The sequence below is a fragment of the Leucoraja erinacea genome, chromosome 30 (genome assembly GCF_028641065.1).
Source record: "Leucoraja erinacea ecotype New England chromosome 30, Leri_hhj_1, whole genome shotgun sequence".
NCBI classification, from domain to species: Eukaryota; Metazoa; Chordata; class Chondrichthyes; order Rajiformes; family Rajidae; genus Leucoraja; species Leucoraja erinaceus.
The window spans coordinates 25,223,370-25,241,795 of NC_073406.1; positions in this window are offsets into that span (position 1 = coordinate 25,223,370).

The following is an 18,426-nucleotide window of genomic DNA, read 5'->3' on the forward strand; positions in this document are numbered from 1 at the left end:
ACTGAGTTTTAAACAATCCTGAATTTAAATAGTGTTTAGCACAAAATATGTGTCTGAGTTATACGGAGCAGATGCTGAAATAGATTATAAACTCAGTTCATCAATCATAATTCAAATCTCTATCATCAAGGGCCCTTACGATCCAGGCCATGTTCTCTTCTCACTGCTACTGTTAGGTAGGAAGTACAACAGTCTGGAGTCGCGCACCATCAGATTTTCCTACAACAATCAGGTTCTTCAACTGACCTACACACCCAATCCTACCTCAGTAATATAACACTATGGGCCACCTCTTGCACTACCATGGTCCTGTTTTCTAATTGTGTTTCTGCACTAAAGTTATTTTGCACCGTCTTTTACTTTTCACTATCTTGTATAATCTATCTACAATTTAGATATAAATGTTTTGTATGTTGCCGGAGTCTATGTGAGTTATACTGTTGCAAGTAATATTTTCATTGTACATGTACCTCATTGTACTTGTGTACATGACAATAAACCTGATTTGACTTGAAATGAATATATAGAACACGGAACAATACAGCACGAGAACAGGCCCTTCGGCCCACAATAACTGCCGAACATGATGCCAAGACCATCTCTTATCTACCTGTACATAGTACATATCTCTCCATTCCCTACATTTCCAAAAGCTTCTTAAATGCCACTATCGTATATGTCTCAACTGCCAACCATGGCATTGTGTTGCAGTTACTCACCACCCTCCTTGGAAAAATAGTTGCCCCACACATCTTCTTTACATTTTGCCCTCAACCCTTAAAGCTATGCCCTCTAGCATTTTACCATCCTTGGTAAGTTGTGACTGTCGTCCCTATCTATGCCTCATAATCTTTTTTACCTTTGCCTCCCCACAGCCTCCAGCTTCCCAGAGAAAACAATTCAAGTCTGTCCAATCTCTTCCTGTAGCTAATACCCCTGCTTCAGGAAACATTCTGGTAAACCTCCGCTGCACCCTTTCCAAAGCCTTCATATCCTTCCTGTAATGGGGTGACCAGAACTGCACATAATCCTCTAAATGCGGCCTACCAAAAGTCCTATAAAGCTGTATTATCACCTCCCGACTCTTATACTCAATGCCGTGACCTTTGAAAACAAGCATACCATATGCTTTCCTTATCACTGGAACTACTGTGTTGTCAGGGAGCTATTGGCTTGGACCCCAAATCCCTCTGTACATCATTGTTGTTTAGGGTCATGCCATTAGTTGTATCTTCCCCTTACATTTGAACTCCCAAAGTGTAACACCTCACACTTACTCAGATTAAACTGCATGTGCGATTCGTCTGCCCATTTCTATAGCTGATCTCTATCCCATTGCATACCTTGACAGTCCTCGCAGTTCGCAACTCCAGGAATCTTGGTGTAATCTGCAGACGTACGAACAAACCTGTCTACATTTATGTCCAAGTCGTTTATATATATATTTCACAAATAGCAGATCTCTGCATAACTCAACTGATCCCAGTCCTCCAGCTTGAATATTGTGCTTACACCACAAGTGGCTTCTGTCAGTAAATCTGTTCGAAATTCATAAAAGGAATTAATATGTAACATTAACCCTTTCTCCATGGTTTCTGCTTGGTATGCTGAGTATTTTCAGCAATATCTGTGTTTATTACAGGGTTTATCATAGATTTTCAGTCATCAACTGCAGCTGATTAGAGCTAGCCAAAGAATTTCAAAATATGTACACTAAAGATTACATTTTCAACTTGAACACGGTGCTGCCTAAAAAGATTCTTCCTGCATGTTAACTCATTATAAATAATTCCATAAGGCTACTTGGGATACTTGTCATTCTTAGCCTATATGCCAAATTAAAACTCTGTGCTAACAGTGACTGTATTTACCAACTTATTAATAGTGATTTGTTTTTCACTTCAAATCAGTTTGTCGTACATCTCAAACCTTGCATTTTACAACCCTACTCCAAGCTACTATTAGTACAAGCAATAGGTTAGTTTAGAGAGTAATACATTCTGTTCAAACCCCTAATTTAAAAAATAACGTGGAGTTATATCTGCCCAGTATTATCCACACGATTAATAAACTGGATCCAGTGTGAGCCCCAAGTGCTCTTTGCTCGGGATTGAAAGAGGTCAGTATTGCAACTTACCTTGACATTTGGGCCCCAGAATCTCTGGAGAGATATTCAGAAATATTTCACCTCAATGGTACTGATTTTATTTATAAATCATTCTGAGATTGGACACCTACTTTGGACACCTCTGCATATCTGTTGACAAGAACCACACTTTGTTGAATCTTGGATCTTAACTATCAATTAAACTTCAGAGAAGATAATTATAAACAAGTTAAAGACACATGTTTTAAGAATTGTATTAAAAGAAGAGAGTGATAGATAGATGGGAACTTGAGATCTGAGGGATTAAATGATCAAAAGCATTTCTGACTACGAGGGGTGAGAAAATAAAGCATATTTGCAAAAACGTTGGGGTTCTTGCAAAGTTATAATGCTAAGAATTGCTATAATGGCAGATGTCATGGAAGGATTCGCAAATGTGGTTCAGAATTTATAAATCGTTATGTTAGTGGGCAAGGAAATATTGCAGGTCAGTATAGATTGTGAGATGATTTAATAAGACTTGGTGAGCACTGAGATAAGTAAGTTTCTGCTTTGCTTCCAAGAGCTACCATCAATCAATCACTTCTACTGATACCATGCATAGGGTTGGGGATGCTAAATTTGCAGGAACAAAGATTGCCTAATTTGGAAAAACAGAGGGCTGGGATTAATGGTCAATTTTGGATTGGTAATCAGAAAACAGCATGATCCACAATGATCTATCTCTAAGCACCTTGGCATCTTCTTTATGGAGAACTTGGTCACTTCTATTTTGCTTAACCTACTTACTGAGGCCTTACTTGGATTTCTCAATTAAATTAAAAGCACTTGTTATCAATGTCCAGAACCAGGAGCCACAGTTTAAGAATAAGGGGTAAGTCATTTAGAACGGAGACGAGGAAACACTTTTTCTCACAGAGAGTTGTGAGTGTGGAATTCTCTGCCTCAGAGGGCAGTGGAGGCCGGTTCTCTGGATACTTTCAAGAGAGAGCTAGATAGGGCTCTTAAAGTCAGGGGATATTGGGAGAAGGCAGGAACGGGGTACTGATTGGGGATGATCAGCCATGATCACATTGAATGGCAGTGCTGGCTCAAAGGGCCAAATGGCCTACTCCTGCACCTATTGTCTATTGTCTATAATATCTAAACCTTAAACTACCAAACTGCCCTTGTGTGTGAGATAAGGTTTGTTATTTATAATTGAAGCAATTGGATGGGGATCTGGGACACCAGGAGTGAAGGTTGGCATGAATTGGTCAGTGAATGAGTTTAGCAGCAGGATGGCCCAGACCTAATCTCTGCAGGCATATTCATTGCAAAGTATGTGAGGTTTAATATTTTAAAGGTCTCACGCAGGTGACAATGTCAAGCATCTGGCCTCAATATAAGTTATTTGGAGGCTAATATTATTTATAGGAACCACCTATTCATTATTGGTGAGTGTGGAATGAGGGAATCATTGATGCCAGTCAGCCAAAAATAAATTGAGTTGCAATCATACCACCAACCACTCTAAATCCCATGTATATTCAAATCCTTCTTGCAGGACCTAGGTGCAGATTTCTGAAGAACCAAATGATGTTTATCTCAGGAGCTTCTAGCAGTGACTCGCCATTTTACTTAAATGAGTTTGGGTTGGTTCTACTGCAGGAGTCTTGGTTTGTACCCAGGTTTGTATCTGTAGGCTCACATTGCCCAATTTCCATTCCATGATGCCCAGATCATGAATTTCTACACTCTCAACATTATCCAGTTGGAGCCAATGAAAAGTTTTTAACTGGCTGGACCAACCTTGCCTTTGCTGTGTAAAGATCTTATTTTTGATAGCATTTTTTTGCAGTAAGCTATTTATTTTAAATGCAACTACAGCTAACATTAACCCTTCCTCTATACACAAAACCTGCGGTCTATGAATCAGTAAGTATTAATCATAATGAATAACAGAAGGGACAGGATGCCTCCAGTTCTAAGTAATAAATGAACAGGCTGTCTTTCAGGTTTGTACGAAGCAATCTTGGCAGCAATCAAAGGGATATCATTCAGCCTAATTAAAGGAGCCAGCCTCTCTTATATAGTAAAAGGTAGATGTAAATACAATGGTTTTATTTGTTGAAAACTCGCTGCTCCGTTACATGTCAGGCCACGAGTGGATCATGCATAGTAAGCACAGTTCTCTGCCAGCTCTATGCAATTGGCCATAATGAAGGCTTTTCATAATTGGTCCCTCAAAGCTTCAATATCACTAAGCTTTGAAAGGAATAAATTCTAGGGCAAATTCCCATACTGCCTGAGAGCAAATTCCAAGCTAAATCACAATCAGATACTAGATGTGATCGCTAGGGTGAGGGTTAGGGGCCATGCACTTGGCAAAGACAGTGGCTGCCCCCTCCCTCCCACATCATCACAAATGGCATCAGAAATATTATAATTATAGCTCTGGAATAGAATAAAATAAAATAATCACTGCATGTGTGCTTTAATTTCTAGGTTGACTTAAAAAGCAGTAGTTATGATAGAAAATAATGAAAGTTAATGACACTTGTTTAATGTTTATTTCTCAATAAAACATTCAAACAGAAACCAAATTATTTCAGTATTTCACAAATATGATTATACATTTATTGGTTAACGTGGATTGTATATGATTGGAATATTTGACCAACAATGTGTACATTGCTCAGTACAAAGAGAGGTCACTGGTGATGGAATAGTATATAGAGAGATGACTATAGGTAGACACAAAAAGCTGGAGTAACTCAGCGGGACAGGCAGCATCTCTGGGGAGAAGGAATGGGTGACGTTTTGGGGCTTCAGTCTGAAGAAGGGACTCGATCCGAAATGTCACCCATTCCTTCTCTCCAGAGATGCTGCCTGTCCTGCTGAGTTACTCCATCTTTTTGTGTCTATGGTTTAAACTAGCATCTGCAGTTCCTTCTTGCACATAGTTCACTGTCGGGGTAGATGAGTGTGGAAATTATTTAATATGGGAAAATATGAAGGTGTTGATAGTTCAATCTATTGCTATGTTAAATTAATTTTCTGGGCATAGAGTTAACATATTCTTTCACCTCTTATTTTGAAAGTCTGAATCTTTGAGAGTTGAAAAGTTTAACTCTGCTCATTATAACATTGTTAAATCATATAGAGCAGTCTGGCTAGTTGCTTTTAAATTGAGCAATGTTAGACAAAACTCCCTTAAATTTGGCACCATTCTTACTCTGAGATTATGTCTTTTGTGGGAAAGAGGAAAGTCACACTGGTGCACTTGGTGTTGGTTCTGAAGAGAGCAATGTGCAATACACTTGGTGTTGGTTCTGAAGAGAGCAATGCGCAATCCAAAGTGGATAAGTCTCCAGGTCCGGACAGGATATTCCCAAGGACATTGAGGGAAGTTAGTGTAGAAATAGCAGGGGCTATGGCAGAAATATTTCAAATGTCATTAGAAACGGGAATAGTGCCGGAGGATTGGCGTACTGCGCATGTTGTTCCATTGTTTAAAAAGGGGTCTAAGAGTAAACCTAGCAATTATAGACCTGTTAGTTTGACGTCAGTGGTGGGCAAATTAATGGAAAGAATACTTAGAGATAATATATATAAGCATCTGGATAAACAGGGTCTGATTAGGAACAGTCAACATGGATTTGTGCCTGGAAGGTCTTGTTTAACTAATCTTCTTGAATTTTTTGAAGATGTTACACGGGAAATTGATGAGGGTAACGCAGTGGATGTTGTGTATATGGACTTCAGTAAGGCCTTTGACAAGGTTCCTCATGGAAGGTTGGTTAAGAAGGTTCAATGGTTGGATATTAATGGTGGAGTAGCAAGATGGATTCAACAGTGGCTGAATGGGAGATGCCAGAGAGTAATGGTGGATGGTTGTTTGTCAGGTTGGAGGCCAGTGACGAGTGGGGTGCCACAGGGATCTGTGTTGGGTCCACTGTTGTTTGTTATGTACATCAATGATCTGGATGATGGTGTGGTAAATTGGATTAGTAAGTATGCAGATGATACTAAGATAGGTGGGGTTGCGGGTAATGAAGTAGAGTTTCAAAGTCTACAGAGAGATTTATGCCAGTTGGAAGAGTGGGCTGAAAGATGGCAGATGGAGTTTAATGCTGATAAGTGTGAGGTGCTACATCTTGGCAGGACAAATCAAAATAGGACGTACATGGTAAATGGTAGGGAATTGAAGAATGTAGGTGAACAGAGGGATCTGTGAATAACTGTGCACAGTTCCCTGAAATTGGAATCTCATGTAGATAGGGTGGTAAAGAAAGCTTTTGGTGTGCTGGCCTTTATAAATCAGAGCATTGAGTATAGAATTTGGGATGTAATGTTAAAATTGTACAAGGCATTGGTGAGGCCAATTCTGGAGTATGGTGTACAATTTTGGTCGCCTAATTATAGGAAGGATGTCAACAAAATAGAGAGAATACAGAGGAGATTTACTAGAATGTTGCCTGGGTTTCAGCAACTAAGTTACAGAGAAAGGTTGAACAAGTTAGGGCTTTATTCTTTGGAGCGCAGAAGGTTAAGGGGGGACTTGATAGAGGTTTTTAAAATGATGAGAGGGATAGACAGAGTTGACGTGGAAAAGCTTTTCCCACTGAGAGTAGGGAAGATTCAAACAAGGGGACATGACATGAGAATTAAGGGACTGAAGTTTAGGGGTAACATGAGGGGGAACTTCTTTACTCAGAGAGTGGTAGCTGTGTGGAATGAGCTTCCAGTGAAGGTGGTGGAGGCAGGTTCGTTTTTATCATTTAAAAATAAATTGGATAGTTATATGGATGGGAAGGGAATGGAGGGTTATGGTCTGAGCGCAGGTATATGGGACTAGGGGAGATTATGTGTTCGGCACGGACTAGAAGGGTCGAGATGGCCTGTTTCCGTGCTGTAATTGTTATATGGTTATATGGTTATACATAATATTCAATACAAAATCCATATCATATGAATAGGGCAGCATAGTGGTGCAGCTGGTGGAGCTGCCGCCTCAGTGCCAGAGACCCAGAATCAATTCTGACCTCGGGTGCTGCCTTTGTGGAGTCTTAACTTTCTCCCTGGGTCCATGTGGGTTTTCTGCAGGTGCACTGGTTTCCTCCCACATCCCAAAGATGAGCAGATTTATAGGTTAATTGGCTTCTATCAAGTTTCCCCTAGTTTGTAGGGAATGGAGGAGAAAATTGGATAGCACAGAACTAGTGTGAATACGTGATTTGGGTCAGCATGGACTTGGTGGACTGAAGGGCCTGTTTCCATACTGCATCTCTAAACTAAACTAAAAAAAAACAACATGTGGATTCCCTGATTCCCAGATGGCTTCTAATAGTGTGGGAGGCTGAACATTATTACACAAACAGCTGGAAATTAAATCCCACCAGCAGTGGCAGCTGGGAATTTAAATTCAAATAATGGGCAGCACAGTGGTGCAGAGATAGAGCTATTGCCTTACAGCACTAGAGTCATGGGTTCGATCCTGACCTCTGTACTGCTGTCTGTATGGAGTTTGTATGCTCTCCTTGTGATCATGTGGATTTCTTCCGGGTGCTCTAGTTTCCTCCCACATTTCCAAAGACTTACAGGTTTGTAGGTTAATTGGCTTCAGTAAATTTTCTCTAGTGTCTAGGATTGAATTAGTGTATGGGTGATCGTGGACTCAGTGGGCCAGAGGGCCTGTTTCCATGCTGTATTATTAAACTAAACTAATGAAATAAATCTGGAATGTAGATAATAGACTAGTCTCAGTAATGACGACCAAGAAAAAACAAGCTTGTGGAAAATCTATCAGATTCAGTAATGTTCTCTGAAGAAGGAAGTCTACTATTTAGTTTAGTTTAGAGATACAACGTGGAAACAGGCCCTTCAGACCACCGAGTCCATGGCAACCAGCGATCCAGGCACACTAACATCATCGTACGCACACTAGGGACAATTTACAATTTTATTAACCTAATAGCCAATTAACCTACAAACCTGTAAGACTTTGGAGTGTGGGAGGAAACTGGAGCTCCTGGAGAAAACCCATGCAGGTCACGGGAAGAACGCACAAACTCCATACAGACAGGATCGAGCCCAGGTCTCTGGCACTCTACCGCTGTGCCACCTTGCTGCCCTATTTTTTTACCAAATTTCGATCATTTTAGGGACAAATGAAAAATGCTGGCTCTGATGATGGCACATACAGAAAGTTGCTCAGAATACTTAAATGCACTTCCTTAAGCATGACTGCTGTGCAACTGATCTGCTGATTGCGATAGGGATCCTTCCTGTGAAAAGTAGAAGAGGAAGGGAATAATTCAGAAAAAAACAGATGGCCAAATATTTTGAAAATATGTGAAATAATGTTAAAGTAGAAAACAATTTTAAATTCTGTTTCAATTTAATCTAAAGGCAGCTAAAAAAGGAACAGATCAATTGCAGAAATGTCTTCCTGAGCCTTGCAACCAAATACGCAAAGCTGGTCATGCTAAGTAAGTTCCAGTTCCACAGCTGCTCTTTTCCTAGAAAGTGAAAGGAAATCTCAAGGAATCCAAAAGAAACAATAAAAGGAGTAATAATAGGCTGGATCACAAAGGGGAAAAAAACAGCAGTTTCACATGGCCTATTTCCACAAAAGTGTCATCAAGTTCGGGATTTCCATGTAAATACAGAAATTCCAAATCTGCGGGCAATTTTCTGACAGTACTCCAACTCTCAATTCCACATGTCCAATGGTAAAGTAATCCCTCAGTTGTACCTGGCACAATCTGGTATAAGAAAGCATCTCAACCCATTTGAACAGTGAGGACGAGCTTAAATGTTAAATTCAGTTAAATTTATTCTTAAATATTTTTAGTGCAAATCTTAGCTCTTTTATGAGAATTATGAATAATTTTAGGATTTTTTTGCGAGCTGTCAATGATTTTTGTTTCAGCTCTTTGGCAGGCAGGCCTTGTTTTCCATCTCCCCACCACAATGTATTGCATTTATCTGCCCCTGCTATCTCAAAGGTTTTGCCACCAAGAACCAGCCCTGCTGCATATAAGCAACAAGTTGGCAATAACATTTCATACCTTCAACATAGGTCAGCGGCAAGTCTGAATGGTTTGTTCCCGGCAGGAAATTCCGAGCCAATAGTATAACACTGACTTTCTGTGTCCAAAGCCATTCCGACATCCTTGTGAAAGTTTTGATGACTCAGTTCAATATAGTTCAGGCGGGTGAACATAAAGGAGCATAAAACATGCAGAAAGCAAGTAGAGTAGTGAACTTTGACACAGATGTGTTGCAAAGCTCTGACCTTTGCCTGCTCTTGTAGATCCTCATCTTGAAGTGTTAACATCAATCAGCAAGATTGAACGTGGTTTTATGCTGTTTTTCTTCACTAATGACTATCACATAATTCAGTCCCGCACCCTAATGCTGCACCGGGGAAATTTGCACAGCCACATGTGCCATCTTCAGGAGTTAAGTTCTTTCAATGCATTCTTAGTCAAATAAGGAGATGAAGAAGGTAAAATCAATCCAGGCAGGGTAAGGGACAGAAGGACAAAATCTTCAGGTTCAGAAATGACCTTTCAGCTTGAGAGATACCACAGAGTCCGTGCTAATTAGCGATCCTGTGCACTAGCTTCATCCTACACACTTGGGACAATTTACAATCTTTACCGAAGCCAATTAACGTTCAAACCTGTAAGTCTTTGGAGTGTGGGAGGAAACTGAAGCACCCAGGAAAAATACCCATGCGGTCACCAGGAGAACATACAAACTCCATACTGACAACACCAGTAGTCAGGATCGAACCCGGGTCTGGCACTGTCATGCCCCTGTCCCACTTAGGAAACCTGAACGGAAACCTCTGGAGACTTTGCGCCCTACCCAAGGTTTCCGTGCGGTTCCCAGAGGTTTTTGTCAGTCTCCCTACCTGCTTCCACTACCTGCAACCTCTGGCAACCACCTGCAACCTCTGGGAACCACATGGAAACCTTGGGTGGGGCGCAAAGTCTCCAGAGGTTTCCATTCAAGTTTCCTAAGTGGGACTGGGGCATAAGGCGCCACCGTGCCGCCCTCTGTGGGACATTCAAAAGTAGATTGGGCAACTGATGTGGGGAAAAAGTCGGACTGGGAAACCAGGAATGACATAGGCATGATGGTAAGAGGGCAATGGGTGGCGTGGTTATGTGAGGCCTTCAGCATGGGTTGCTGTAATGGGAAATCCATCATGCCAGAAGCATTCCCTGGGATTTTCCTAGTTGCTTGCTAAAACTGTCATCTTGTTTGGAGGCTGAACAAAATTCAGCAGTATTTGAACCGCCGGATATCATCTGTTTGATCTGGCCTTCCATAGGCTTCAAGAAAACACAATAAAAAATTGAGCTAGAGTGCACAAATGAGGAGCGTAGTTGATGCTGCCAGTTTTCTGGACACCAATCAAATATGTTATGTGGGCTGACTGAAGTGGGCTGAGGGGCTGGGATCTCTTTATAAAAACATGATCTAAGGTTCTCCTGCAGAGGGCACTGGTGCACTGACGTTGTTGGGGAAAGGAGGAGAAATGTCGGTGTTTCATCCTTTGGTTTTCCCTGCCGACATTGGTTATGTTGTGTTATCTGCTGCATCAGGCAAAATATGATTCTTTGATTGGTGAGGAATTGGTGAACATTTATTAAAATGACTATGATTTGCTTTATTTATGAAGAAAAGATACATTTCATTCCATATGGTGTGGGCATCCCCACATGGTCCATAAGGAGATGGCGGAGTTGCCTTTTTGAACTGCAATAGTCCTAATCTGATAGATAACCAGAAAATGCTGGCAAGCCTGAAACCTTAGAGAATGCCAGGGGGGAGAGAATAAGTTAAAGTTTAGGTCAGTAACCCGCCTTCAGAACTGGAAAATGTTATAGATGCAACAATAGATCTTATGATTGGAAGGTTGTGAATGCATGTATATGGTGGAGTGTAGATGACATGGAGGCTAGTAGGAATGTGGGGATGGGGGAAGGGGATTGGGGTGTTATAGTTGCAGTTACTTATGGGTTCAGAACTTTAGTCGTTGGGGCCAAGGGAAGCCCTTACAGGATTTGTGGGATTGTTTCTTCTGGATATGTGGACAGCAATAAAAGAGCTTATTTTTCCCATCCCCAGAAAAATAATTAAAGGACATTAGAAAAAAATAATCTTCACACATACGAGTTAAATGTTGATTTTCCCAACACAGACCAATGTTCAAAAAAATATTTTCAAAGGGGGAATTAATTAATTCCTTTAATAAGAGGATGTAGTTATCATACAAATGAATGGGATTAGTATTGGTGAGTTGTGCAGATTCAAAGGGCCGACTGGTCTTTTCTGCAATTCTGTGATACTCTGGGCAGCATAATAGTGTAGCAGACAGAGCTGTTGCCTCGCAGCTCTCGAGCCCTGGGTTCAATCCTGACCTCGGCTGCTCTCATGGTGGAGTTTGCATGCTCTCCTTTTGACCGCATGTGTTTTCTCCTGTGCCCTGGTTTCTCCCACTTTGCTAAAACGCTCAGATTTGTAGGGTGATTGGCTTCTGTGAAAGAAAATTGCCCTTAATGTATAGGGAGTGGATGAGAAAGTGGGATAACATAGAACCAGTGTGGAAATAAGACAAAGGCAGAAACTCCAGCACTTTTTTTGTAAACCAGCTGTCTACATAGGACTTGATGGACCGAAGGGCCTGCTTCCATGCTGTATCTCTAAGCTAAACTAGACCACATACAACTGATAAAACATTGTTTGCCTTGTGGTTATGCTAGTCAGGAGTAAAAGCCAAATATCTGAAATACTGCGTCAAAACATCAGTGGTGTGCTCTCTGACCATACGAGTGGGTGCCAGCATCTCATAACAGCTTCTCAGATGCCTATCAGGTCATGGTACTCTCAGTTGCATATTAGGTAACTGCTCCATAGCCACCCAACAAACTTACCTTTGTGCACTGATTCTACTGGGATGGCAGGCTGCTCCAAAGTGAAAAGCAAGTGAATGCTACCCACAAAATGACATTGCTTTGGCTCATCCTGTGATGATGACTGCAAATGAGTTAAATGTTGGTAGACTCAAATAACTCACAGTTCATTTAGGGAGCTGCACAATCTGTGGCAAAACAAGTGATGCCACATGGGTAAAATTTGTAAAACCTTGTTCTGTTTAGTTTAGAGATAGAGCATGGAAACATACCCTTCGACCCACAGAGTCCACGCCACCCATCGATCATCTGTTCACACTAGTTCTATGTTATCCCACTTTCTCATCCACTCCCTACACACTAGGGACAATAAGCCAACTAACCTACAAACCCGTACATCTTTGGTATATGGGAGGAAACTGGATCATGCGGTCACAGGGAGAACATACAAACTTCACAAAGCACCGGAGGTCAGGATTGAACCCAGCTACCAACTGCACTACTGTGCTGCCGTAAAGTAGGAACCTAAAATTATTTGATGGTAGACACTGGGTGGCACAGTGACACGGAAGATAGAGTTGCTGGCTTACAGCACCAGAGACATGGGTTCAAAATGACTACAGGTTCTGTTTGTGCGGTGTTTGTACATACTTCCTCTGACATGTGAGATTTCGCCGGGTGCTCCTGTTTTCTCCCACATTCCAAACACGGCAGGTTTGCAGGTTAATTGACTTCTGAAAATTGCCCTAATGTGTAGAATAAAATTAGTGTATGGGTGATCGTGAACTCGGTAGGCCAAAGGGCCTGTTTCTATGTTGGATCTCCAAATGAAACACTCCACTTAACATTGTGAACATTTTTTCACACAGAGAGTGGTGAATCTCTGGAACTCTCTGCCACAGAGGGTAGTTGAGGCCAGTTCATTGGCTATATTTAAGAGAGAGTTAGATGTGGCCCTTGTGGCTAAGGGAATCGGGGGGGTATGGAGAGAAGGCAGGTACGGGATACTGAGTTGGATGATCAGCCATGATCATATTGAGTGGCAGTGCAGGCTCGAAGGGCCGAATGGCCTACTCCTGCACCTAATTTCTATGTTTCTATGTATTTCTATGTTTCTATGAATGTACTTCCTCAGTTCTTCAGTGCTTTGACTCAACAATGATGAAAGAGCAGGAATGTATTTCCAAATCAGGATATTGTGGACGAAGGAAACTTTGTACATGGTTGAGTACGCAGATTAGTAAAGATAAATGTAGGTCCCTTACAGTCAGAGACAGGTGCATTTATAACAGGAAACAAGGAAATGGCAGACCAGTTGAACAAGTACTTTGGTTCTGTCTTCATTAGTGGGGTGCCGCAAGACTCAGTGCTGGAACCCCGGTTATTTACAATATATATTAACGATTTAGATGAGGGAATTAAATGTGATATTTCCAAGTTTACGGATGACACAAAGCTGGGTGGCAGTATGAGCTGCGATGAGGATGCTAGGAGGTTTCAGAGTGCCTTGGATAGGTTGGGTGAGTGGGCAGGTGCATGGCAGATGCAGTATAATGTGGATAAAGGTGAGGTTATCCACTTTGGTGGCAAGTACAGGAAGGCAGATTATTATCTGAATGGGGTTAGAATAGGAAAACGGGAGGTACAACGAGACCTGGGTGTCCTTGTACATCAGTCACTGAAAGTAAGCATGCAGGTACAGCAGGCAGTGAAGAAAGCTAATGGCATGTTGGCCTTCATTGCGAGAGGATTTGAGTTTAGGAGCAAGGAGTTCTTACTGCAGTTGTACAGGGCCCTGGTGAGACCGCACCTGGAGTATTGTATGCAGTTTTGGTCTCCTAATTTGAGGAAGGACAATATTACTATTGAGGGATTGCAGCATAGGTTCACCAGGTTAATTCCCAGGATGGCTGACTAACATATGATGAAAGAATGGGTCAACAAGGCTTTGTATTCACTGGAATTTAGAAGGATGAGAGGAGATCTTTAGGACCATATAACCATATAACAATTACAGCACGGAAACAGGCCATCTTGGCCCTTCCTGAGTGATGAAAAACGTTTTCACCCAGAGAGTTGTGAATCTGTGGAAATTTCTGCCACAAAAGGCAAATGTTTTCAAGAGAGTTAGATTTAGCTTTCAGGGCTAAAGGAATCAAGGGATTGTGGGGGAAAAGCAGGAACGGGGTACTGATTTTGTGACCTTTAGTTATATTTTCATTCACAGGACAACCCAATGGGGGCAATGAGGCTACATGTAATATGTAGTTGATTAAACTCCAATCATAAATGGACCCGTACACATATTGCAAAGGACTGCAGCTAACCACTCCAGATAGATCTCTCCTGCAGTAATTCAGGTTGTGCCAATGGGTGAGTTGGGATCTTACTAATTTGTGCAGGACTGTCATGGAAAGTCAAAATGCCAACCCAACTATTCACCTAATCACCATTTTTTTAGAATCTAACATCTGACAGATAAATAATACTTGCATAAAAATCTTCTTAGAAGGAATCCTTTGTCTACATTTAATCTTCCTTTAATGCACTAAACAATTGTTCTGCTTAGTGCTCACGCAGAAATGTGTGGACTTGGACAAAAACACATCAGAGCTACCACCATGGCAGTTTGCACCCAGAATCCTGTCTTACAATAGGGTGCAAATGTCATTGAGGAGAATGTCAATCTTAAAGGGACTTCACTGTGGCAACCATGGAACAATTATTTATAACACTGCCATGGAGATGATGGGAATTGCAGTGGGAGTGGGGACACCACGATCTGGGCACCCCACACATGATGACCTTCCCCATCCGTGAGCTGTGGGATGGCCAAGGGAGCAGAGGACCAGTTATTAAACAAGGCATTTGGAGTACTGTGTTCAGTTTTGGTCACCCTGTGACCGGAAGGATATTGTTAAGCTGGAAAGTGTGCAGAGGAGATTTATGAGGATGTTTCCAGGACTTGAGGGCCTGAGCTATAGGGAGAGGTTAGGCAGGCTATGACTTTATTCCTTGAAGAACATGAGGCTTGGAGTGATCTTACGGAGTAGAAACAAGGGATTGCAAATGCTGGTTTACAAAAATAAACAATGATCTATGAGAGGTGTATAAAATCATGAGAGGAATAGATAGGGTGAATGCACAGAGTCTTTTACACAGAGAAGGACAGTATGGTGGCACAGCGGTAGAGTTGCTGCCTTAAAGCACCAGAAACCCGTGTTTGAATCTGACTACGGGGGCCAATCTGTACGGAGTTTGCACGTGTTTGCTCTGTTACCTGCGTGGGTTTTCTCCAGGATCTTCAGTTTCCTCCCATGCTCCAAAGACGTACAGGTTTGTAGGTTAAATGGCCTGGAATAAAAGTAAATTGTCCCTAGTGTGCAGGACAGCGTTAGTGTCCGGGGATAGCTGGTCGGCACAGACTCGGTTGTCCGAAGGGCCTGTTTCCGTGCTGTATCGCTAAACTAAACTAAACTAAAAGGGAATCAAGAACCAGAGGACATAAGTTTAATGTGAGAGGGGGAAGATTTAATGGGGACCTGGGGAGCAACCTTTTTACACAGAGGGTGATGGGTATATGAAACAAACTGCCAGAGGGGGTAGTTGAGGCAGATCTATCACAACATTTACATAGAAACATAGAAACATAGAAAATTCGGCCCTTCGAGCCAACTCCACCATTCATTGTGTTCATGGCTGATCGTCCCCTATCAATAACCTGTGCCTGTCTTCTCCCCATATCCCTTAACTCCACTAGCCCCACAGCTTTATCTAACTCTCTCTCAAATCCATCCAGTGACTTGGCCTCCACTGCCCCTGTGGCAGGGAATTCCATAAATTCACAACTCTCTGGGTGAAAACGTTTTATCTCACCTCAGTCTTAAATGACCTCCCCTTTATTCTAAGACTGTGGCCCCCTGGTTCTGGACTCGCCCAACATTGGGAACATTTTTCCTGCATCTAGCTTGTCCAGTCCTTTTATAATTTTATATGTTTCTATAAGATTCCCCCTCATCCTTCTAAACTACAGTTCAATCTTTTCTTATATGACAGTCCCGCCATCTCAGGCACTTGGACAGATACATAGATAGGGAAGGTTTAGAGGGATGTGGACAAATGTGGGCAGGTGGGACTAGCGTAGATAGAGCATCTTGGTCAACCTGGGCAAGCTGGGCCGAAGGGCCTGTATCACTGCTGTACAACTCCATGAACAGTTTCCATCATGCTGACCAGTAAAAAGAGAGGCTGCCAGTGGCTGCGTGCAACATATCTGTGCTACTGTGCAGATCCTGTCGGCTGCATGATTTAGATCAGTTTTCCTGAGAGTCCAAATGTTGGTCACACCCAAAAGGTCCTGTTAATGCTGGCAATAGAAGAAATATGCTACATGCAATTGTTGATGTTGTTAAGTGTACAACTACCATGGCGTAACAGCATCCAACTGAGGTGAGTCACCCTGGAAGTATCTGGGCCAATTTCCTAGTGGACACGATTTCACCCTGAAATAATTGTCAGCATGATCTCCCTCAAGTAGAATAATTTATACGACGGATTGGTAGATGAAAAATGCGCACAAATGGATTCAATTTCAAGGCTATGGTGTCAGAAAGTGTTCTTAAACTTTAACACAAAATGCATGGATTCCGACCATGAAGGCCTGTATTTGGTGTCAAACAATATGTCACAGTTGTGAGGCTCCCCATATATTTTGTTACACAGGCACTAATGGTACATAATGCCTTTTAGTTCTTCAGAAGGAATTGCCATATACTGTACATGTGTTCCTGATAAGTGCATAAAAATGGATGGAAAGTGGATTACACACTTGAAACGGAGCTAACTATACAGGCAGAATAACCACAATGACTAGGATGGCCACATAACTGTTTCATTGTTCACAAGCTTGATTTTGTCTCAGCCCCAATTTCATGGGAGGAGCCAATTTGCTTCAAACTTCAGTCCAGCCCACGAAATTGAAAAACAATCATTCTTCGAAGATGGACAATTTCAGAGCTGGGAATTAAGAAGCATTTATCCATGCCAGTGTAAGAATTCACAGTGCAGTAACAATCACCGAGTGTAACGTGAAATTTCCTGCGCTGTATCTCCACATCTGGTTTCAACGTGACCTGCGTGCCGCATCTATTTTTAAAACAGAGTCCGAATGACAAAATTAGCCAATCTGGCTTTGCACAGTGAGAGCACAGCTCCTGCGGACAGAGTGAGTCTGCTAGGATGCTGAGGTCAGCAAAGAAAGGTGACATCATTGAAGGCCCAAAATATGTAGGAGAGGAATTGCCTCGTGGCTTTTCTCAATCACTCCTGTGGTTTCAGCTGAGATTTTAGATAGAAACCCTGTCCACATTGGTAAATTAAGTTTCCACAACATTATACCGAGGGAACAAGAAATTCAGCTCACCCTCGGTACCTTTCTAAAGTTGTTTTAACTCACTGCACCATCCAGTACCTGATTAAAAGAAAATCAGCATTAGAAGGGGTCAATGGATGTGTTATATCTGGACTTTCAGAAGGCTTTCGACAAGGTCCCACATAAGAGATTAGTATACAAACTTAAAACACACGGTATTGGGGGTTCAGTATTGATGTGGATAGAGAACTGGTTGGCAGACAGGAAGCAAAGAGTAGGAGTAAACATGTCCTTTTCACAATGGCAGGCAGTGACTAGTGGGGTACCGCAAGGCTCAGTTCTGGGACCCCAGCTATTTGCGATATATATTAATGATTTGGACGAGGGAATTGAATGCAACATCTCCAAGTTTGCGGATGACACGAAGCTGAGGGGCAGTGTTAGCTGTGAGGAGGATGCTAGGAGGCTGCAAAGTGACTTGGATAGGATGGGTGAGTGGGCAAATGCATGGCAGATGCAGTATAATGTGGATAAATGCGAGGTTATCCACTTTGGTGGCAAAAACATGAAAGTAGATTATTATCTGAATGGTGGCCGATTAGGAAAGGGGGAGATGCAACGAGACCTGGGTGTCATGGTACACCAGTCATTAAAAGTAGGCATGCAGGTGCAGCAGGCAGTGAAGAAGGCGAATGGTATGTTAGCATTCATAGCAAAAGGATTTGAGTATAGGAACAGGGAGGTTCTACTGCAGTTGTACAGGGTCTTGGTGAGACCACACCTGGAGTATTGCGTACAGTTTTGGTCTCCTAATCTGAGGAAAGATATTCTTGCCATAGAGGGAGTACAGAGAAGGTTCACCAGACTGATTCCTGGGATGTCAGGACTTTCATATGAAGAAAGACTGGATAGACTCGGTTTGTACTCGCTAGAATTTAGAAGATTGAGGGGGGATCTTATAGAAATTTACAAAATTCTTAAATGGTTGGACAGGCTAGATGCAGGAAGATTGTTCCCGATGTTGGGGAAGTCCA